Source organism: Triticum aestivum, chromosome 7A, assembly GCF_018294505.1.
Source record: "Triticum aestivum cultivar Chinese Spring chromosome 7A, IWGSC CS RefSeq v2.1, whole genome shotgun sequence".
In the NCBI taxonomy this organism is placed as follows: Eukaryota; Viridiplantae; Streptophyta; class Magnoliopsida; order Poales; family Poaceae; genus Triticum; species Triticum aestivum.
This window is the reverse complement of record NC_057812.1, coordinates 629,394,736-629,419,705: the sequence shown is the minus strand read 5'-3', so window position 1 is coordinate 629,419,705 and position 24,970 is coordinate 629,394,736.

Here is a 24,970-nt window from a genome sequence, read left to right as displayed (position 1 = left end):
CAACATGGACACTCTTTGAACAAGCATAGTGTTTCGGTCTAAAACCACAGTCAATTTCAGAAGCATGTCGAAATAACTAAACATACATACATGTGTATATAGAAGCAGTAGAAGAAAATAATAAATATATCATCTTTCTTCCTCTACTACACTAACTAACCTATCTTATTGTTCAGCTAGAGGTTCCATCAGGCCATGATCAACTACTCCAAACTATTGCATGCTTTGCAAAAAAATACTAGATGAATCTCACTAACAGGAGCACTAGGTGATTAATGGAAGAAGTAATCTGCAGATTACAAAGTGAACAAGTGAAGGATTTATATTTCTCCCTGTGGAACAACTAAGTTGATGAAGACATGCAGCAGCAACAGCAGAAGCCTTGCATCACTGGTTTGGTCAGGTCGACGCTGGAAAGAGCGCCGCTGTACACAATCAGCACTCGGGCGGCTCAACCTCTCTATCCCCTGCCTCAACTCACCCGTGTGGTTGCTGCAGTTTGATACAAGTGTGTAAATACAAGATACTTTGCATCATATATCTAGACTATAACATCTTATTCTCACCAGCAGAGCATGAAAGTTCCATCAGGTTGCATCAAAATCACTACTGAAAATAAAAAGATGGCATGTAGTAATAGTAACAGGCTGTTGTAGTAATATATATTCATGGTAGGTCAATGGTAGAGCATGAAAGTTCCAACAGGTTGCATGTATATCATAGAACTATTACTACATGCAAAGGTTCAGTGGATCCAAATAAACATGCACATCAGAAAACTAGAGGAATAGACAGTCAACATGTATATATCTAGTCAATAAAATATGCATGCAAAGTTGTACTGATGCACACATGCCTTCACATCAGAATTCAGAAACATCAGAGTCTCGCTGCATCTCAAAATCAAGCCGATCTAACATGTAGGCACTGATTAACAGAACCAATAGTACTAATGCAATTGTAATCATACAGCGGAACAGAGTAGAGAAGGCTTGATCGTTCAACATTTCCATTGCAAGCATTGTACAAAGGAAAACAAATTGAAACCCAGTAAGACACTATTACAGTACAGTATGACAGCGTCTATTGCCCATGTGGAAAACAAGGTGACATACTACAGGTTCAAAAATTTCCTACCAATCATGATATATTTGTACAATGGTTGGTGTATGAGGAGCTCGGCACTGTATGATGTATAACAGATGTTGTATAATAGAGAAGAACGGCAAAAAACATTTGGTGGCATTGAGCTATTGACAGAAGTATGCAAGAAAGCTACTCAGTTGCTAGCAAGATGAATCAGCGAGAACTGTGAAGGTTGGAGTATAGAAAGGTATTCCCTGTTGGAAATCGACTACGACAGAAGTTAAGCTATGCATCATTCTTGGCGGTGGATCTCATCCCTGTCATTTTTAGCAATCACTGCACGTGGAAGAAGTAAAGCATGTCAGTTGTATTGATTTTCAAACACACAAAAATGAAGGAGCAAAAGACAGCCAAAATATAAATGCAGGGCCCTCTTAACAAATAATGTTTGTGCTCAATCTGTTAGTACAAACACTACTATATCTTCCAAATGCACAGGCCAATTTATATGCCTAAAGAAATAAGATTTTCTAGAAAGAAATATGGCAGCACAGTTGACCTTGAAGGCGGTAAGAAATTTCATCATCTTATCATTGGTCTGAGAATTAATAGGGAGCAACTAGAGTAGAATTTCGGCTTGTGGTAGAAGAATAGAAAAAATGATATTGGGTCGTCGGATCAAACATGGTTGGTACAGATTCATGTGAGGGATCCCAGGCCACTTATTGTACATTTCATGAAAAAAACGTAGTACAATTAGATATAAAACAAGAGCTTTTGCAGTAACCACATCAAAGTTTACTCAGTTTGGATACAAATAGCAAGCTGATTCACAAAAACATTACCCCACAACCTTCGTTGTCCCACATATATTGTCCCCACGGTTTACTCATGTTGTCCTCCACTCACTGTACATATATTACCCCACAAAAGCTATACAGTAAAACATCAAAATTTACTCATGTTGTCCCCATGGTTAAATGGAATGCATTGTATCTAATTAGGACATCCAATCAGTGGTTTCATCATCAGAGAGAACCCACGAACATGTACAGCAAGGGAGCAGATACCTTTGTCTCCTTGGAGCTCCTTGTGCAGGTCATGCCCTCCATCTACATGGAAGGAAGGAGCTATTGTTGCTGCTGCTGCTCCAGACAGAATCAACATCAAGGTGGTGCATTGTAGACCCCGCAATCCATCCATCCATATACAATCAGGTATTTGCATCCACTGTAGATACTGCAGTAGAGAAGAATAGAGCAGAGAATGGAATGGAAGAAGAAGACCTGCAGATGGTGGAGGCCTTGAGGATGACGACTTGCAGATGGTGATGGGCAGGAAGAAAAGAAGACTGCTTGAGCTACTAGTCCATGGCATGGATCTCCTTGACGAGCAGGCCTGGTCCCGGCACGGATCTGGCCGCCGACTGCCATGGATCTCCCTCTCCTCTCCTCTCCTAATGTTGGGTGCACCCCTCCTGCTCCTCCTCCTCGAGGAGGACAAGGCCAGCGGCTACAAGAAATAATAAACATGTTAAAAGAACAGTATCCTTTAATATAAGATATAATAATAACATGAGCAATCATGAAAGGAATAACAGATTCCAGAGGGCACCTGAACAATCATGAAAACTATTACATGTTTCTCCTGGTGTACTGAGAATGGAGAAGCGCTTAATTCGGAGAAACTTATAGCAAAGATTTCTGATCAATGGAAATATAGGAACATTAGAGAGCATCAAATTTCAAAATCAACACCATATGTATTACACTGACTCATATAATACTACTTAGGGATGGCAATTTTACGCATGGATCCGGGTACCCATGGATACCCGACCCGGTTGGGCAAGGGTATGGTGGGCCTTTCTGCCCATGGATCCATGGATATGGATACCCGTGAACAGCTGGGTCGGGCATGGTTATATTTTCTGCTCCATGGATATCCGATGGATACCCATATGATATGTGGGCCCATATGTTAGTGACACTAGAATGACCACAACTCGCATTCACAAAAATGCAAAAGCCCGATGTTGGGGATATTACTGCTAGGCGTAAACCGGCCTATCTGGGCCGGGTCAACTTCATCAGTAGTTCCAGAGTGATAAAGCCCAAGAAGGCAGATGAGGGCCTAAGGCCCGTAGCCGGTTCAAGACTTGTAGCTATAAACCAGAATTTGTATATAAACTTATATTGTAAGTTAGGAATAAGGAGAGACCAACCCGGAATACGAATATCGACCGGTGTTAGGACTCTGTGAGCCGACGGGTGTCACCCGTGTAAATAAGGGGACGACCTGGTGGCGGTTCAGAGATAGACGACAACAACTCGAGACATAGGCGAAGCTTGTTTGCTCCCTAGTCATCGAAACCCCATCAATTCCATCACAACTAGACGTAGGATTTTACCTTCATCGAAGGGGCCGAACTAGTATAAACTCTCTTGCGTCCCTGTGTCCGCTTTAACCCCTTCAAGCTAACCCGTCGCAATGGCTCCACGACTAAGTCCTTTCTCTAGGACATCTGTCGTGACAAAGCCACGACAGTTGGCGCCCACCGTGGGGCTATCGCACGATGGTTTCCGGTTCTTGGAGGGCCGCTTTGAAGGACTCGAGGGCTACGTTGTAGGCCGGATGACTAAGAGTCATCGCGGCAAGTTCTACATCGATGACGCAGGCTGGGGCCCCGAGGCCAGCTCAATTGAGTATGGGTACCGGGTCCCCTTTGGTGGCATTCACGTTTTCATTGGCAAGATCAGTGAACTGGGCCCTGAGCCGGACATCTACACCGACCTCGTCGAGACGGCTCAGCATGCGCGATCCGCCCGGGTTAAACCGGCCATGAAGCGTGCCTTCGTGGGAGTCATCCATGGAGGAAGTTATGAGGATGGATCGAAATCTTGCGGCGATACCGTCGTTTGTTCCGATGACGAGTCATCGACCGGAGAAACCGAATCTCTTTATCAGCTACAAGACGGCCGGATTGGGGGCTGTTCCGATGGCGACAGTATTCCGGACCCCTTTGATCTGCCCAACTGGGTTGGAATATTCATGACTGGCACACAAGCAGCGCTTCATTCTTCGACCGCTGCGGCAACAACCTCCGGTTCAGCAGCGGTGACAGCTGCCGGGGCAGGAGGCCCTGTGCACCCGCCGGCTCAATTTCTATCAGAGCTATTTGATGCATTGGCTGTGCTTATGGCGGAGGTTAATCCGGCGGATCAGGGCGTTCACAATGCCGAGATTGCAAAAGTGAAGGAACAGATCACCCATGCCAAGGCAGATCTGGCAGCTGAGGACACCAGGATGGCCACGGAGCGGGCCGCTTTAGACGCACAAGCCTACAGGCTCATGTTGGACCAGAGTGCGTCGCAGGAAGTCATGAGGAGGAAGTACCGATCCCGTTTGCCTCCGGTTTTTGAGGCTAGAGACCTTTTCAACACTCCAGGAGTAGGAACCGGCAATCCACTGGAGGGAAACCGGGCGGAAGCTCCTGGGACCGATGCACCGGTTCAGCCTCGTCATATGGACCTACCTCGTCAAAACACCATTATACCTCAGTCTGTTTTAACACCTCTGGGTCACTACTCCAACCCAATGGACAATCTCGTTGCCACTGCTGCACGGCTGGAGGCCATTCCAATTAAAGGTGATTCACCGCAGGCAGTAGAGACGCGACGGGTCAAGGAGCTTCTGAGGATAGCTTTGGTCCAACAGGATGCATACTCGTACAGCCGCGACCAGATCCACTCGACCCCCCGTCTAAGCCGGAGCTATAGCAGACATATGGATGAACCGGCAGTGTCGAGTAACGAACGACGTGGAGCACCCCATGGCAACAACCCGATGGGTGGTGCTGATAATGCTCAGGAAGTGGTGAATCGGGCCCGAGCGCGCAGGGAGGCTGAGTTAGCCACACAGCATCAGGCTCGGCAGCTCACGCCGGTTCGTCCGACCATCTCGATCGAACCTGGTGTTACTTCTAGTTCTTTGGGGGTGCCTTGCCTTATCCCCGCTTTACGCAATGTGCGCCTGCCCAAGGATTTCAAGGGCCCGCGCAAGGTACCAAATTACACGGCAGATCAGCCTCCAGAGACATGGGTGGAGAGCTATGAGATGGCCATGGATATGCTTGATGTGGATGACGCGGCGTGTGCGAAATACTTCACCATGATGCTTGAAGGAATGGCCCGTACTTGGTTAAAAAGCTTGCCGGCTAATTCTATCAGTTCATGGGCCCAATTACGAGCCCGGTTTATCAGCAATTTCAAGGATACATGTAAACAGCCTATGTCGATAGTGGACTTAGCTGCATGCGTCCAGGAGGAAGGAGAATCAACGACTCATTGGGTGCGCCGGGGTTTCACAAGTGTTGCACTCATCAGACCGCATCAACGCTGACACCGCAGTATTAACCCTAGAAGGCAACTGCCGGTTTGGGCCCCTGAAGCTGAAGTTGGGACGGATGAAGCGTCATTGCACTGACATGGGGACCCTCATGGCCGCTTTGGTGAAATATGCTGATTCTGATAGTACCAAGGATCCCGAATCTGATGATGACAAGACAGGGAAGGGAAAGAGGAACAGCAACTCCAAAGGTCAGCAGCATCACTGGGCAGGCAATGGTGGTGGAGGCAAGCGTAAAGCGGATGGTAACATGGACTTTGTGGCTAATACCAACGCATAGGACAATGGCCAGCGACGTAAGGGTAAACCAAAAAATCATAATGGGGCACCCAACCCTAACCCAGACCGCCTAAACTATATGCTAAGCCAGCCCTGTCCAAGACATGGGACGAAGGAGGCGCCAGCAAACCACCTTTGGAAGGATTGCTTTATTATGCATGAGTTCAAGAATTCTAATAATTTCCGGTATGATCACGAATCTGGCGGTGGCTCAGGATCCGGGCCGGGTTACAGTGGAGGAAGTTCCGGTTCAGGATTTAATGGTAATCCGGGCGGACATAATGGTCAAAATAGTCAGAACAACCAGGGTGGTTACAACCAACAGCAGCAACAGTCAGGTTACCAGAGCAACCCAAAGCAGTTGAGTAGTGGGCAGTACCATGTCTTCACCACTAGCCTGGACAAGAGAGACCGGAAGGTTCAGAGGCGGGCGGTCAACTCTGTTGAACCGGCCATACCCCGTTATCTACGTTGGTCTAAACAGACAATCATATGGAGCAGAGAGGATCACCCTCCCCAGGTCGATAATCCGGGTCAGTTGGCTCTGGTGGTGGCGCCTCAGGTGGGAGGTTACAAGTTCACCAAGGTGCTCATGGATGGAGGTAGCAGCATTAATATCTTGTACTGTGAAACCTTCCGTCGTATGGGACTGATAGATAAAAATCTTAAACCGTCTAATACGGTGTTCCACGGTGTAGTACCTGGCAGATCAGCGTATCCTGTTGGTAAGATAGCTCTGGAAGTGGCCTTTGGGGATGATCATGATTCCAGGTCGGAGACATTGATGTTTGAAGTGGTGAAAATCCAAAGTCCATATCACGCCCTATTTGGGCGACCGGCCTACGCCAAGTTTATGGCACGGCCCTGTTATGTGTATTTGCAGCTCAAGATATCGGGTCACAAGGGGACAATAATGGTTCACGGAAGCCGCAAAATCGCTTTGGAGTGCGAGGAAGGTGATGCGGCCTATGCAGAGTCGGTTTGTGCCACCGAGGAGCTGAAGTATTATAAGGACAATGTTGATCCGGCGGACATGACTCCATTAAAGAAGCCAACTACGGAGCATGATCCGGCCCTGAAGTTCAAATTGGCAGCAGAAACTAAGCTTGTTGACTTTGTACCTGGTGATTCGTCCAAGCAGTTCAGCATCAGTGCTAATTTGGATCTGAAAATAGGAAAGCGCGCTCATCGAGTTCATCCGTGAGAATCGGGACATTTTTTGCATGGAAGCCCTCTGACATGCTAGGTGTACCGAGGCAACTCGCTGAGCACACCCTTAATGTGGATCCTAAATACAAACCGGTGAAACAGTTCCTCCGCCGGTTTAACGAATAAAGACGTAAGGCAATTGGAGAAGAGGTAGCCAGGCTCTTAGCAGCTGGTTTTATTGTTGAAGTTTTTCACCCTGAGTGGCTTGCCAATCCGGTGCCGGTCCTTAAGAAAAACGGCACCTAGTGCATGTGTGTGGATTACACAGATCTTAATAAAGCTTGTCCAGCAGATCCTTTTGCCCTCCCCCGTATTGATCAAATTATTGATGCTACGGCGGGTTGTGAGCATTTAAGTTTTTTGGATGCATATTCCGGCTATCATCAGATCAAAATGGCAGTTAAGGACCAGGAGAAAACGGCATTCATAACTCCCTTTGGAGCCTTCTGCTATGTGTCTATGCCCTTTGGGCTCAGGAGTGCCCAGGCAACTTATCAACGTTGTGTGCAAAATTGTCTACACAAACATATTGGCCGTAATGTACACGCCTACGTGGATGATATCGTGGTTAAATCTAGGGAGAAGGAGACTCTGATTGGTGATTCAAAGGAAACTTTTGATAACCTGAGGACATACAAGATGATGCTTAATCCGGACAAATGCGTCTTTGGTGTACCGGCGGGCAAGTTATTAGGCTTCCTGGTGTCCAATAGGGGAATTGAGGCTAATCCGGAGAAGATCACAGCCATCACCTCCCTGGCTAAACCGAAGTGTATCAATGATGTTCAACGCCTGGCAGGCCGGATTGCCGCGTTAAGCCGGTTTATCAGTCGTCTTGGTGAGAAGGCAATCCCTTTGTATCAGATGTTGAAGAAGACGGATCAGTTTGTCTGGAGTTCTACTGTTGATGAAGCATTTGAGGACTTAAAGCGGCAATTAGCCAATCCGCCTGTGCTCGCCGCTCCCATTGACAAGGAGCCATTACTGCTATATGTTGCTGCTAATGCTCGGGCGGTCAGCGTGGCTATTGTGGTGGAGCTAAAGGAGGCAGGTAAGGAGCATCTGGTTCAACGTCCGGTCTATTATATCAGCGAGGTGCTCATTGAGTCCAAGCAAAGGTATCCGCATTGGCAGAAGCTGGTGTATGGAGTTTTTATGGCAAGCCGGAAGCTTAAACAATAGTTCCAAGGGCATCCAATTACGGTGGTCGGTTCTGCTCCTTTAGGGGATATCATCCAGAACCGGGAAGCAACTGGTCGGATTGCCAAGTGGGCTATAGAGCTTGGGCCGCATGATTTGAAGCATGTGCCTCGGACGGTGATTAAGTCTCAAGCACTGGTTGATTTTATCAACGATTGGACGGAAATGCAAGCACCTGAAGAAAAGCCGGATCTCACATATTGGACCGTCCATTTTGACGGATCCAGGCAATTGGAAGGTTCGGGGGCTGGAGTCGTATTAACTTCCCCACGAGGTGATAAGTTTTGTTATGTTCTCCGCTTAATGTTCCCTTGTACTAACAATGCAGCTGAGTATGAAGCCTTGCTCCATGGTCTCCGGATGGCTAAGGAGATGAATCTAGGTCGAGTTAAGTGCTTCGGTGACTCGGACCTCGTGGCTCAGCAAGTGTCTGGCACTTGGGACTCTAAGGATCCACTCATGGCGGCATATCATCATGAGGTGGATATTGTTGCAGGTCATTTCAAAGGCTATCAGGTGGACCATGTGGACCGGTGGAAAAATGAAGCGGCAGACGCTTTAAGCCGGCTGGGCTCTCAGCGCAAACCGGTTCCGCCCAATGTTTTTCTGGATGTGCTGCACAACCTGTCGGTTAAGATCCCTGGTGAAGCAGATTTGGCTATTCCTGATCCGGAGGCTTAATTGGTGGCAGCTCTTCATGTTATTCTGGATTGGACACTTCCCTACCTAGCGTACAAGGACCGGGGCGAGTTACCAGAGGATGAGACTCTGGCCAGATAGATAATCCAGCGATCCAAGTCCATGACTATTATCAACAGCGAGTTGCATCATTGCAGTGTGTCAGGAGAATTTCAACGTTGTGTGTCTCCTGAAGAAGGCCGTGAAATTTTGCGTGAGATCCACGCAGGAGATTGTGGTCACCACGCCGGTTCAAAATCTCTGGTGGCTAAAGCATTTCGCCATGGCTTCTATTGGTTAACTGCTCATGCTGATGCAGAGGATCTAGTCAGACGATGTGATGGTTGCCAAAAGTTCTCAAGACGTGCTCATGTACCAGCTCAAGAATTGAGAATGATTCCAATTACTTGGTCGTTTGCGACTTGGGGGCTGGATATGGTTGGGCCTTTCAAAAGGTCCAAAGATAAGAAGACCCACCTCCTGGTGGCGGTTGACAAGTTTACAAAGTGGGTGGAGGCAGAACCTGTTAGCAAGTGTGATGCGGCCACGGCGGTTCAGTTCATTAAAAAGTGATTTTCTGGTTTGGCTTTCCACACAGTATCATCACAGATAATGGTACCAATTTGTCCAAAGGTGCCATGAAGGAGTTCTGTGAACGGGAGCACATCCGGCTCGATGTTTCATCAATGGCACACCCACAGTCCAATGGTCAAGCAGAAAGAGCTAATCAAGAGATCTTGAGAGGCATCAAGCCCCGGCTCATGGTTCCTTTGCAGAGAACGCCGGGTTGTTGGGTAGAAGAATTACCATCTGTGTTATGGAGCATCAATACAACACCCAATAGGTCAACAGGATACACACTGTTCTTCATGGTTTATGGAGCGGAGGCGGTTCTCCCCAGTGATATCCGTCATGATTCACCTCGTGTGACGGCTTATATTGAAGCGGACAACAAGACAGCACGGCAAGATGCTTTGGACCGGTTGGATGAAGAGCGTGACATAGCAGCCGCCCGATCGGTGATTTACCAACAGGATCTTTGTCGTTATCACAGTCGCCGAGTCAGAACCAGAACCTTCCAGGAAGGAGATTTGGTGCTTCGGCTCATCCAAGATCAGACTGATATGCATAAGTTATCCCCACCTTGGGAGGGGCCTTTCGTGGTCAGCAAGAATCTGCACAATGGGTCATACTATCTGATCGATATTCGAGAGCATAAGGACTCACGTACATCAGAGGAGGAGACCAACTGGCCGTGGAACATAGCTCATCTTCGGCCTTATTATAACTGAGCCATTGGTTCTACTTATGTACATATTACAACGATGTATATATTATGATTAAATATAATAAACCGGAACCTCAGCTAAAGCGGGGCATCTGTTCTTTTACATCATGTGTGGTTACACGGAGTTGTTCTAAAGCGGCCTCTGGTTTACCCCTTGAGTTCGCTTTTTAAAAGCATCATGTTATATCACTTGGAGGTTTGGTCGTGTCCGAACCAATACCATACCTCTTGATAGGGAGAGCCACCAGATCACTTGGGGACTTGGTCACGTCTGAACCAGTCATGCCTCTTGATCGGCCTAAGGCCACAGAATCACTTGGGGGCTTGGTCGAACCCGAACCATTGCCATGCCACTTGGTCGGCATAAATGCCACGGTTTCATTTGGGGACCTGGATGACTAGAACCATAGTTACACCTAACGGGAGCTTAGTCGTGTTCGGCCATGGTAACGCCATTTGATCAGCTCAAATAAACCTTTTTTGCAAACGGTTTTGTCATTGCTTTTGCTTCGCACTTTTCTTCGCAAGATACTTTTTCTTTTTTATTGCATTTTTTTAAACCGACAAAGTTTTCAACCAATCAATTGACGGAACATGGTTCACATCAATCCGAAGACTATTTGCCCGGTTTGATCCTTGTTGTTAACATCCTCTTATGGAGTAACACGGTGTTTATTATAACCCGGCATGGTTTACATGGTAAACCAGCGTCATATATATACAGGAGCTGTTATCTCCTCCAACAGTGTGGGTTTGCAAAACTCCGCTTCAAGATTGGCCGAGCCAACTTCACGCTCAACGATGGCAGGTATTATGTATCTCAAAAATTTGGTCATATACGTAAAAAAATTGGATGTTTTGACTTCATATATGCAGACATCATATTCCGCCTGATGGTACAACCGCGGTGGCACTTGAAGAGTTTCTTATTGCAGAAAGTGCTTTGGAAAGTTCATCACCACAGGAAGAACAAATTATGCACGAAGGCATATCGACATCAAAAGTATCAGCTAGCCTATTACAAGGCAACACGGTGCCCATAATAATATCATTGTTTTTCGCAAAGGAGAGGCAGTTTTAAAACCGGCTTCCGGTTCAAGCTTGGTCACCAGCCTGGCCTAATGGTTGTGGGTCATCCTGCGCCGCTTCAGCCTCCGTTTCTCTACCCAGTGGCTGGAAATCAATAGTTGTCCAGTCAATTGCCATTAATGCTTGAAAAATAGCTTCATCATGGATCAGCAATGACGGGTCAATATCGGGAGCGTAAGTATGCTTACGGATTGGAGGGATCAGATTTTCCGATTCATGGATTGGTGCAGCTATTCGCTTGTTCTGATTGTCATATTGGGCTTGATAATGAGACAAGTCTGCTTCTTCAGCCAATTAACAAGCTAGCGGACGTACCTCTCAGTTTATTGCTCGCAGATCCGCTTCACCAAACTCTGACCCGTCTTCCTTCAAGCTGGGATGGCCCTGAGCCGCTTCAATAGGATCAAAATCCGGCACCCAGGCTTTTGCCCGGATTAAGGCATTGATCGCACCAGTTTGAGCAGTAGATTTCTTCAGCTCTTCAACCCGGGCAGGAAGCACCGACAGTTTCATCAGAGTGTCTTGAATCAAAGTGGGCGCCGGTTTGTTATGGGATGCGGTATAGATGATCTGCTGGGCACCAGTATACAATTGTTCAACCAATGTATAGGCGGCTTTCAGTTTCTTCCGCACATCTGACCCCAAGTGACCAATGCGTGTCCCTGAAATACCATAAAGGGTTACTAAACCGGCAACTCTGTAAGAAGGCAGAGCCAATTCAGAAGTCAAACTGGCTTACCAAAGATAGCAATAGTCATGGCATGCACGTGCCGCTTTATGCTGGTCAGTTCATCTGCCACTGGTTTTAGTGCAGCCTCGGCATCCTCTGCTCGTTTGATTAATGCGGACTTTTCAGTGGCCCAATCCACCCGCTTATTCTTGAAGCTCTCCTTAAGCTGTTCCACGGCGCTTAAAGCGTTGGCTAATTCCTCTTTTGCTATGGAGGTTTTAGCTTGTTGGGTTTTCAGGTTTTCTTGGAGATCGGCGACTTGGCTTTCTTTCGTCTTCAGCTCCGCCTGCATGCAGACAGTTATATGCTTCAACAAAACGGTACAAGGATTGAAGTACCAACCACATAACAAGTTATGCACTTAGCACTTGGGGGCTAATGCATATTCGATCTTCATCTTTCAATTGCTTACAAAGTCCCAAGATCAATACAAGTATTCAACTTGTCACTTGGGGGCTAATGGCTATTTGCTCGTATATATATTCTGATGCGGCAATCTCAATTTCTTAAAGTACCGGTTTAACTACGCTAAGTTGAACCGGCCCTTGGGGGCTACATCGGCGAATTTCAAAGTATTAAGATTTATATTAGTAAGTCCCGGTTTGAAAGAAGATTACAAACCGGCCCTTGGGGGCTAGGAGAGTCAGCAAGTATTGAAGCATACAAGCAGGAAAGAGCATATGGAAGTTACCTCGTATTTATCCTTCATCATATTAACCAGACTGGCTTCATAGTCACGGCTGGTATACAACCGGTTCAGGTAGCCAGAATGGATATCTTGGGCGTTCAGAGCAGCGTAAGTTGCCAGATCAGCATTCCACTTGCCTTTACCAAAGGCAGCAAATTCTTCCTTGGCAGAATGTTTGGACAAAGCAACAGGATTGCTTGGCTCGGTATGACCAGTGCCAGTAATGACAACCTCATCCTCCTGAGTATCGCCGGTTTGTACTGGGGCTATTGGCTTGTCAGTAGGTTTTGCTGGACCGGTGGATCTCTCAATCCGGATGGAGCCTGTGGGCTGATTGACAGGACCTGAGGCATCAGTAGGTCTCTCTTCAGCAATAAGATCGTCGTCTTGCTGCGGTGGATCGTTGGGTATATCCTCAGGAATAGCCGCTTCAAGATCGGGTGTTTTGCCTGGCTCAAGAACGGCATCTTCTTCGGCCGCTTTGTCCAGGCGGGCCTTCTTGCTTGGCCTAGGTTTGGCCCTGAAAAGAATAACAAAATCAAATACAGCATATGTTCTAAGGCGATGTGCTGCAAATATCACAATAAGTATAGCTTACCCAAGCACCGTTTTGAGCGGTGGCAGCTGAGTAGCCGATGACTCGCCAGAAGATGAGTGGGAAGTAACCTGGTAATCGGAGTCAGATGGATTAAGAGGTTGACGGAAGCAGCCCGCTTTAGGACAATCACTGACAAGCAAATTAGAGACCTCTGAACGGCGTTTCCGAACCGGACTGTTCGGTAAACCGGCGGAGGTAACTACCTGGCCGCTGTGCCGGGTTGTGCGAAGAGCTTCGTGCTGTTGGGTCTTCATAAGAAATTTGGGATCCAAATAAGCAAGAGGATGAGAAAATTTAACTTTCCAGTTTGCCTGACGAATTTTTAGCGAAGGCAAAGGTTCTGAATCGGAAGAGAGAATAATTACCTCTGCAGCATCAGCGTGGCTGGCTTCGGCATCATCCTGACAAATATCATCATCAATAAGACGCATGAAAAATAAGCCAAGTGAGTCAAGCTCTACCACAAGGTCCGGATTATCCACATCATCATCACGGGCCGGATTAGAAGATGCAGTAGTTCTTTTCCTGTGGGCAGTCTTCTTTACAGCTTTAGTCTTTTGCCGGGTTGCTCTTGCCAGTTTGTCTGGTTTTTCTGGTTTCTCCTGCGACAATTTCTTGCTCCAAAATGGGTCATTGCCCTGATTACACAGACACTGATATTAAACAATGACCAGATATATCAATAACAGATTCAGCAAAAGGAAAAATCAAGGTCTTACAGCTGGCGGTTTGTTGGTGGCATAGAAGGGAAGCAGGCCGTTTTTAGCACAGATATGTTCCGGTTCATTCAGCATCGTATTCACAGCCTCTATGATTTCTTCATCGGTGAGCTGGATTTTGGAATGTCGCAATGGGTCATCAACACTGTCGGTATACTCGCACATCAAACCGGAGCACTGACTAAGGGGCAGTATGCTCCATGATATCCAACAGCGAGCGAGATCAACCCCTGTTAAACTGTTGGCCATAAAGGCTCTAAGCTTCAACAGTTGAGGAGCATATTTGCTTCTCTCCTAGGCAGTCAATCTTTGCGGAAAAGGGTGTGTATTGCTGAGCCGCTCCGGATAAAAGCCAGGCAAGGGATTCTCACCAGCAGGGGAGGTGTCTTTGCAATAGAACCATGTCTGATTCCACTCTTTGGGGTGGTTGTGCAGTTTGGCGTGAGGGTATGTGACCTCTTTCCTTTTCTGGATCGCCACGCCACCCAACTCCGTATTGGAGCCGTCAGAAAACTCAGTACGGCGGTTTAGATGGAAAAGGTCTCTGAACAATTCCACTGTTGGCTCCTCTTGAAAGAACGCCTCACAGAGCACTTGGAAGTGACACATATTTGTAACAGAATTGGGGCCAGTGTCTTGTGGATGGAGTTGGAAATCGGCCAAAACATCCCGGTAAAATTTAGAACCGGGCGGCTTAAAGCCCCAAGCTAAGTGATCTACGAAAACAACAACCTCTCCTTCTTGAGGAGTGGGAGGGCATTCTTTGCCAGGAGCCCTCCAATGGATGGTATCTTTGCTGCCTAAAGCGCCAATCAGGACTAGATCGTCCAGCTGAGCCTCTGTGACGCGAGAAGGAACCCAATTGCACTCATATACTTGCTTGGCCATGATGGAATCTACAAGGTAGAAGATCCCGGTTCAAAAATGCATTTGATCAAGGTACATTGGTATGTGCAATGTTAAACCGGAGACAGAACTATCTGAACCGGAGTTTTATGAAGCCACAACATCTGGCGGTTCAACAAGGGGACTAATGGTATATACCGGTTTGGCAAAAAAAATTCTACAAAGTTAAACCGCCTGGTTTAAACATTGAAGCAGATGAGTACGTTTATAGAAACAGATTTCGTAAGATTTCTCTACAGCGATGGATCTGAAGCAAGTTCAAAAAAAAAGATAAATATTCAGAGGTCCAAAAGGAGCAGTACCGAATCAATGAGCAAGACGTACATACAGATATATGGTTTTGAGATGTGTAAGTGAAGGCGAAGGGTAAACAGCTACCATTGCACAGAATAAGGATTTGCGGAGTCATCTAAAGATCTATCGTATGAGCAAGAAGCAGACGATGAACACTGAAGAACTGTGAAACCCTAGGTCAGATCTGCAGGGGAAAGGATAGAAGATTTACCGGAGCTGAGGAAGACACGGAAGGTTGCCGCGATGCTCTGGTGCGCCCAGGTTGATGCAGCGGCCAAGGTTGAGGCAGAGGTCGACGGCGGCGGCGGAGCTCCGAGACTTGCGACGCGAGGAAGACGAAGAAGAAAGGCACGAAGGGGAGAAAAGAAATGACCCTTCGGTCCTATTTATAAGGCGAAAGAACAGGTGTCAGGCGCGACAATCAAGGGGCCATGAAACGGAGCTGTCGCCTCAATTTCCGCAGATCTATTAAACAAAGAAGCATAATGGATAGCTTCGTTATGACAGGTGACGTCACTCCAGTTTACAGTAATCAGAGAAGATGACATCATGGCGGTTTACCAATTAATGAAGATGTTGAAGATGAAGCTTTTGTTAAAGGATTGACATGAACCCGTTCAAATCAATCTGGGGCCTAATGTTGGGGATATTACTGTTGGGCATAAACCGGCCTATCTGGGCCGGGTCAACTTCATCAGTAGTTCCAGAGTGATAAAGCCCAAGAAGGCAGATGAGGGCCTAAGGCCCGTAGCCGGTTCAAGACTTGTAGCTATAAATCGGAATTTGTATATAAACTTGTATTGTAAGTTAGGAATAAGGAGAGACCAACCCGGAATACGAATATTGACCGATGTTAGGACTCTGTGAGCCGACGGGTGTCACCCGTGTATATAAGGGGACAACCCGGCGGTGGTTCGGAGATAGACGACAACAACTCGAGACATAGGCGAAGCTTGTTTGCTCCCTAGTCATCGAAACCCCATCAATTCCATCACAACTAGATGTAGGCTTTTACCTTCATCGAAGGCGCCGAACTAGTATAAACTCTCTTGCGTCCCTGTGTCCGCTTTAACCCCTTCAAGCTAACCCGTCGCGATGGCTCCGCGACTAAGTCCTTTCTCTAGGACATCTGCCGTGACAAAGCCACGACACCCGACCATGTTTTTTTCTAATTCTCTACCATATTAGACTGACCTAACAGTTATATTAAACCTAGCAACGGCTAGACTGAAGACTAGAACGAGTCGACTAGGAGCTAACTGAATGTACAATCTATTGAATCTGTGAATGTGTCAATGAATGTGGTGAATTCATTTGATGTTTGTAAGGCTTTGCATGATGATGTTTCTATGCCCATGGAGCTCCATGGGTACCCAGGTATCCAACGGATTTGGGCATGGGCACAAGTTGTGCCCATGGATACTTTGGTGGATGGGTAGAGGGTAGGAAGATGGGTCATGGGTTGGATTTGGACCATCTTCACCCAGTCCAAACCCGACCCATTGCCATCCCTAATACTACTTGTTCATGTACTTGTACTAGTGCACGATGACTCATTGTCCTACTACTGCCTATTCCGGTTTCTTTCAAGTTGGGAAATAACTGAAACTACTCATCATTCATGAACATACATCTGTAATCTTAATCTATGAAACACTGAAATTACTGTAGAAAGAACTAATGTAATGAACCATTCATGAAATAGTGGGGGTAGTAGTTGTAGGTAATGTAGCACTTGTCGAGGTAGACCTGGCCGGAGGGGGCGCCGCCGCACTCGACCGCGACGCGCTGCATGACCTGGGTGACGCAGTTGCTGTAGTAAACGTCACACTGCGCTAGCGCGTAGACCTGCTGGAAGCTGGTTGCGAAGCCCAGGAAGAGGTCGGTAGCTGTAAGCATCTTATATCTTATATCTTATATTTACTAATTGGAAGCATCATTAGAGCTGCCATGTTAATCCTTAAAAAACAGGTTTATCGTCCATTTGATCTCCAAATTAGATATTGGCAGCCGTTAGATCAAAGAGAGTCCTCTCAAGTTGTCCCACGCTTAGTCTACTGTAAACAAAAGATGAAAGAGAGTCCATACGTGTTGTCCCACCTTACTCTCCCGTCAAAAAAAACATCATAGAATCATCAAGAGTCCAGACTCTATCTTCTAGCGCCGCAACTCTTCCTCATCCTCCTCGCCTCTCCCACGCGTTCATGCTGCGATCCATCCAAGTCATCCCTCTGCTGGATCCTCCTCCTCTCCAATCTTTCTATATTTGTGCCCTAAGATGCAATCCATGCATGCTGGACCTTGAGAAGGTAAGTTGCAGCCGCTCCCCAACCGAACTTCTCTCCTTCATCGTGTTCCTGATCTGATGTTGCAATCATGCCTCACCACCAATCGATGCCCCACCTCAAGCCTATGGTGTCACGTCCCCATGGTCTCTCCCATCGGTTCCCATCTGGTCTCTGCTAGGGATAGCAACTATGGGAGAGACCATGGGGACGCTGCCATCGAGGATTACCTCCATCCCCTGCAATGTTTTCTGTCCAAGATTTTGACATTTGTTTCCTCCCAGACTCCTATGGTTGCATGCCATATTCCTCTCCATAGAAGGTAATTTGTGTACCTCTACGTCTATAGTTTTTTCTCATATTTTGCTACATTGGTCATTCAGATTTGGTCAGCCTTTATGTTCCAGCTTAGTGGAAAGATACATATGTAGGTACATGCTTGGATGGGGCGTGGAAATATGGATGCTTATATTTATAAAATTTATCTGCCACTACCTCTTTTATGTTCCAGCTTAGTGTGGAACCTTCTGTATGAGTATACGATCTGAAGAACCTAATTGTTTGCTTACTCCTACCCGCCTTACCATGTGTGCTTTATCATGCAATAAACCAAGCCATCAAGAAGACACCCCAAGGTTATATATAGGGACGTACTTTTAGATTTTATTTAAGATAAAAATACATTTAGATTTAGTAAGAGTTTGTTTTACAATGTTGTGCATAACTGCTATTGATCATAGGAGAACACTCGAACGCAAATGTTCGCTCGATGTGTCTGATGCTCGATGGATCATGCACCACCCCCTTCGTGGCAGTCCACCCAGCGTGTAGCCTGCATTGTGAAAGACCTCTCTGGATCGGGCGGCCAGCAATCCATTGCGCAGGAAGATTCTCTGTACCATGTTGTTTTCCAAATGCATGCTATTTTATAGGCCAGTCATTAGAGACATGTGTTATAGCCTACGGCAATGAGATAGTGCACAGAATTTGATGTGTCATGTGGACATTAGCTTCTCCCTGAATGTTAAATAGTAAAAAGTTCTGGTTTAATGAAATTTTGCTGTGTTTCCTTATGTATAGAACACTTCATTTTCACTACAGATAACTGTTCCCTATGTTACATCGTGTAATATTTTCAGAGAAACTTGCTGGCATTCTTTATTATTCTTTAAGGTATTTCATGGCTCCCTTTGGTCAAAACATTCTTCTAGTGTTCCATTACATAATTTATAGAAAACGTATAGAGTGCATATTGTTCGCATACTTATCTTGCCTTCAGAACAAAATTTCTAAGCAAATGAAAAATTTGTGCCTTTTTGTAACCGAGAAGGATCCATCCAGCTATACCATTTTTCTTTTCTTTTTTCTTTTTTTCTGAAGATAGATCAATGGATGGACGTGGGATGGAGAGATGGAGAGATGGATGGATGGATGGACGGGCGCCATGTCATCGATCCATATTAGTGTCATCTGTCGACTTAAATTTCAATAGGGGGTCATGCTCTGTGGTTGGCTTCTTCAAAGATGTCATATCCGCCGGGTCAACATTATCCTTGTAAAATTTCAATTCTTCTATTGCACAGACAGACTCGGCATAAGCAGCATCGCCTTCTTCACACTCCAAGTCTATCTTCCGGTTTCCATGCACTGTGATGGTGCCCTCGTGACCCGGCATCTTAAGCTGCAAATAAACATAACAAGGTCTTGACATGAACTTAGCATAAGTCGGCCGCCTAAACAGAGCATGATAAGGGCTCTTGATTTTAACCACCTCAAAAGTCAATGTCTTAGATCTGGAATCATAATCATCTCCAAAAGCAACTTCCAAAGATATTTTGCCCAATAGATACGCCGACTTACCAAGCACCACGCCGTGAAAGATAGTGTTTAGCAGCTTGAGATCTTTGTCAGTCAAGCTCATGCAACGAAAAGTTTCATAATACAGAATATTGATGTTGCTGCCCCCGTCCATTAGTACCTTAGTAAATCTGTACCCTCCAACCTGAGGCGCCACCACCAGAGCCAAGTGACCCGGATTATCAACCCGGGGCGGGTGATCCTCACGACTCTAGAGAATAGGGTGTTCAGACCGTCGCAAGTAACGGGAATCGCTGGCTCAACTGCATTCACTGGCCTTTTATGAAGTTTCTGATCCCGCTTGCATAAACTTGTGGTGAAAACGTGATACTATCCACTATTCAACTGCTTTGGGTTACTCTGATAACCAGACTGCTATTGCTGATTCCCTTGACCAGACTATTGATTAAAACTACCTTGATTGCCTTGGCTCTAGAAACTGGAATTAGAACCGCCACCACTATAACCCAGACCGTGAGACCCGGATCCTAAGCCGCCGTCCATCCCATGATTGTTCTAGAAAAAATTGGAATTTCTATACTCCCTCAAAATAAAGCAATCCTTCCAGAGGTGAGTGTACGGCTTTTCCCGCGTACCATGCTTCGGGCAGGGCTGATTCATCATCGCCTCAAGATTGAATTTTGGCCATCCAAAATGAGGGGGCGGCTTTCCTTTGCGACGCTGACTATTATTCTGCGTATTGGTGTTGGCCACAAAATCCAAATTACCATCCGCCTTGCACTTACCGTTGCCATCTTGACTTACCAGGTTATGATGCTGCCCTTTCGTGTTGCTGCTCTTCTTTCCCTTACCCGGCCTTTCATCATCAGACTCGGGGTCTTTGGTACTATCGAGTCAGCATACTTGATGAGAGCCGCCATTAGCTCCCCCATGTCGCTGCAGTGGCGCTTAATCCGCCCTAGTTTCTGCTTAAGGGGCATGAAACGACAATTTTTCTCCAACATCAGGACTGCTGAACCGGCATTGATACGATCCGATGAGTGTAGGATAGCGAAGACCCGATGCACCAAATGGGTTGTTGACTCGCCCTCACCTTGGACACAGGAGTCCAAGTCCACGATTGATATAGGCTGCTTGCAAGTGTCTTTAAAATTCTGGATAAATCGGGCTTTTAACTCGGCCCATGATCCAATGGAGTTGGCAGGCAGCCCTTTCAACCAAGTACGAGCCACCCCGTCCAACATCATGGTGAAATACTTAGCGCATGTAGCATCACCAACATCCAGCATCTCCATTGCCATCTCATAACTTTCAATCCAAGCTTCAGGGGGTTGATCGGCTGTGTAGTTAGGCACCTTACGAGGGCCCTTGAAATCCTTGGGCAAACGGTCGTTACACAGAGACGGCACTAAACATGGCACACCCAAGGTTCTAGAAGTCACGCCTGCCTCCACCGAAGCTGACAGATAAATCGGAGAATATGGATGAGCCGCTTGCTGAGCCGCCAGCTCGGCCTCCCGACACGCTCTACCCTGATCCACTAAAGTCTGAGCATTGGCACCACCATGCACCGGGTCATGTCCACGAGGTTGGCTGCACTGTTGTTCGTTGCCTGAAACTGTTGGTGAGTCGATGTGTCTGCTATAACTCCGGCTTGGACGAGGGGTTGAGTGAATCCGTTCACGACTGTAAGAATAAGCCGCTTGTTAAGCCACAGCTATCTGAAGAAGCTCTCTGGCCCTCCGTGTCTCTATCGCCGTTGGAGACTCGCCTTCAACTGGTAGAGCCGCCAATCACGTTGCCGCGGCAATCATATTGTCTAAGGGGTGAGAGACTCAGAGGTGTCGGAACATGCTGAGGCGGAGTATTATTCAAACGTCGCGGGTCCATCACGTGTGGCTGAACCGACGCTCCAGTCCCAGGCGCTTTCGCCGGCTGGTTCACCACCGACGGATCACTGGTCCCTGCTCCAGGTGTGTTGAAGAGGTTCCTTGGCTGGGGTAGATGACTCCGGTGCCTCCTCCTCATGACCTCATTTGAAGCATTCTGATCAAGTGTGAGCCGGAAGGACTCTGCCTGAATTCGTTGTGCCTGGGCATCCAAAGCAGCCCGCTCTGCAGCCATCCTAGCGTTCTCAGCCGCCAGGTCTTCCTTGGCTTGAACTATCTCATCTCGCAGCTTCGCCACATCCACCTTGTGCTGTTCTTGGTTGTCCGGGGTTACCTCCACCCCCATCAGAGTCGCCAAGGCCTCCAGTAATTATGTCAAACATTGAGCCGGCGAGCGCACCGCGCCGCTAGCACCAGCCACCGTCGCGGTCGTTGAGCCGGAGGTTATAGCCGTGATGGTTGTTGAGCCAAGCGTCGGCTGTGTACCAGCCATGAAGATCGCGACCCTATTCGGCGGCTCGTAGGGGTCCGGAATACCGTCGCCATCGGAACAACCCCCAAGTCGGTCGTCTTGCAGTTGATACATTGAATTAGTCTCGCATGTGGACGATTCACCGTCAGAGTAGATGAGTGTCTCACCACCAGACACAGATCCTTCTTCAACTTCCGCCCCATGGATGAACCCAACAAAGGCACATTTCACGGCGGGTTGAACTCGGGCGGGTCATGCACGCTGAGCCATCTCGATGATGTTGGTGTAGATGTTCGGCTCAGGGCCCGATTCGCCGATCTTTCCGATGAAGAAATGGATTCCGCCGAAGGGGACCCGGTACCCGTACTCCATTGAGCCGGCTTCGGGGCCCCAGCCTGCATCATCGATGTAGAGCTTGCTGTGGCGACTCTTGGTCATCGGTCCCACAGCGTATCCCTTGATCCCTTCAAAGCTGCCATGTAAGAACTCGAAACCACCATACGCTGGCCCCATGGTGGGCGCCAACTGTCGTGGAATTGTCACGGCACATGTCCTAGCGGAAGGACTTAGTCATGGAGCCATCGCAACTAGGTTAGCTTAAAGGGGTTAATCAGGACAAAGGACACATAGTTTTATACTGGTTCGGACCCTTGCGGTGAAGGTAAAAGCCTAGTCCAGTTTGAGGTGGTATTGCTAGGGTTTTGATTACCAGGGAGCGAATACGCTTGACCTAGTTCTCGATCTCTTCTTTCTTGCCCTAAACCGCCGTCGGGTCGTCCCTTTATATACACAGGTTGACGCCCGGTGGTTCACGAGTCCCGGCCGGCTCATACACAACGTGTCCGGCTCGGTGACTAACTACATTTGCCTTACAATACAAGTCATACATACATGGCGGTTCATACCCCTGGGCATTAAGTCACCTCTGGGTCTTGGGCCATCAACGGGCTCGCATGATCCGCCATCTTCATTGGTAAGACGCCAGTGGTATGACCCGGCCCCTCCTGGGCGGTTCATATCCCCAACAAGAGGTATGAGACCTCTGAGAAGTACTTTGCCTACAAGATGGAGCAGAATAGCTCAGGCAGTGAGCATGTGCTCAGAATGTCTGGGTACTACAATCACTTGAATCAAGTGGGAGTTAATCTTCCAGATAAGATAGTGATTGACAGAGTTCTCTAGTCACTATCACCAAGTTACTAGAACTTCATGATGAACTATAATATGCAAGGGATGACGAAAATGATTCCCAAGCTCTTCGCGATGCTGAAATCGGCGAAGGTAGAAATCAAGAAATAGCATCAAGTGTTGATGGTTAACAAGGCCACTAATTTCAATAAAAAGGGCAAGGGAAAGAAAGAGAACTTCAAGAAGAATGGCAAGCAAGTTGCCACTCCCGTGAAGAAGCCCAAAGCTAGACCTAAGCCTGAAACTGAGCGCTTCTACTAAAAAGGAAATGGTCACTGAAAGCGGAACTACCCCAAATACTTGGCGGATAAATGGCAAAGTGAACAAAAGGTATATTTGATATACATGTTATTGATGTGTACTTTACTAGTGTTCATAGTAACCACTGAGTATTTTATACTGGTTCAGTTGCTAAGATTAGTAACTCGAAACAGGAGTTGCGGAGACTAGTTAAAAGCGAGGTGACGATGTGTGTTGGAAGTGGGTCCAAGGTTGATATGATCACCATCGCACACTCCCTCTACCTTCGGGATTAGTGTTGAACCTAAATAAATGTTATTTGGTGTTTGCGTTGAGCATGAATATGATTAGATCATGTTTATTGCTATACATTTATTCATTTAAGTCGGAGAATAATTATTGTTCTATTTACATGAATAAAACCTTCCATGGTCATACACCCAATGTGAATGGTTTATTGAATCTCGATCGTAGTGATACACATATTCATAATATTAATGCCAAAAGATGCAAAGTTAATAATGATAGTGCAACATACTTGTGGCATTATTGTTTAGGTCATATTGGTGTAAATCGCATGAAGAAACTCCATGCAGATGGACTTTTGGAATCACTTGATTATGAATCATTTGATACTTGCGAACCATGCCTCATGGGCAAGATGACTAAAACTCCGTTCTCCGAAACAATGGAGCGAGCCACTGACTTATTGGAAATAATACGTCCGATGTATGCGGTCCGATGAGTGTTGAGGCTCGCGGCGAGTATCGTTATTTTCTGACCTTCATAGATGATTTGAGCATATATGGGTATATCTACTTAATGAAACACAAGTCTGAAACATTTAAAAAGTCCAAAGAATTTTAGAGTGAAGTGGAGAATCATCATAACAAGAAAATAAAGTTTCTATGATCTGATCGCGGAGGCGAATATTTGAGTTACGAGTTTGGTCTTCATTTAAAACAATGTGGAATAGTTTCAAAACTCACGCCACCTGGAACACCACAGCGTAATTGTGTGCCTGAACATCGTAATCGTACTTTATTAGATATGGTGCGATCTATGCTGTCTCTTACCGATTTACCACTATCATTTTGGGGTTATGCATTAGAGACAACTGCATTCACATTAAATAGGGCACCGTATAAATCTGTTGAGACGACCCCATATGAACTATGGTTTGGCAAGAAACCTAAGCAGTTGTTTCTTAAAGTTTGGAGTTGTGATGCTTATGTGAAAAAGCTTCAGCCTGATAAGCTCGAACCCAAATCGGAGAAGTGCTTCTTCATAGGATACCCAAAAGAACTTGTTGGGTACACCTTTGATACGTCTCCAACGTATCTACTTTTCTCACGCTTTTCCTCTTGTTTTGGACTCTAATTTGCTTGATTTTAATGAAACTAACCCCAGACTGACGCTGTTTTCAACAGAACTACCATGGTGTTGTTTTTGTGCAGGAATAAATTTTTTTGGAATGGAACGAAACTTTGCGAGGATTTTTTATATCAATAATAATAATTTCTGGAGCCAAGACCCACCGGAGAGGGGCCCCTGGTTGGGCACAACCCACCAGGGCGCGCCCCCCTCTCCTAGCGCGCCCAAGTTGGTTGTACCCACCTGGTGGCCTCATTGACGACCCCCTGATACTATATAATCACATATTTCGAGAGAAAATCAAGGAGAAATAATTATCGCGATCCACGAGACGGAGCCGCCGCCAAGCCCTGTTCTTCCTCGGGAGGGCAGATCTGGAGTCCGTTTGGGGCTCCGGAGAGGGGGATGTTTGTTCTTCGTCATCACCAACCCATCTCCATCACCAATTCCATGATGCTCCCCGCCGGGAGTGAGTAATTCCTTCGTAGGCTCGCTGGTCGGTGAGGAGTTGTATGAGATTCGTCATGTAATCG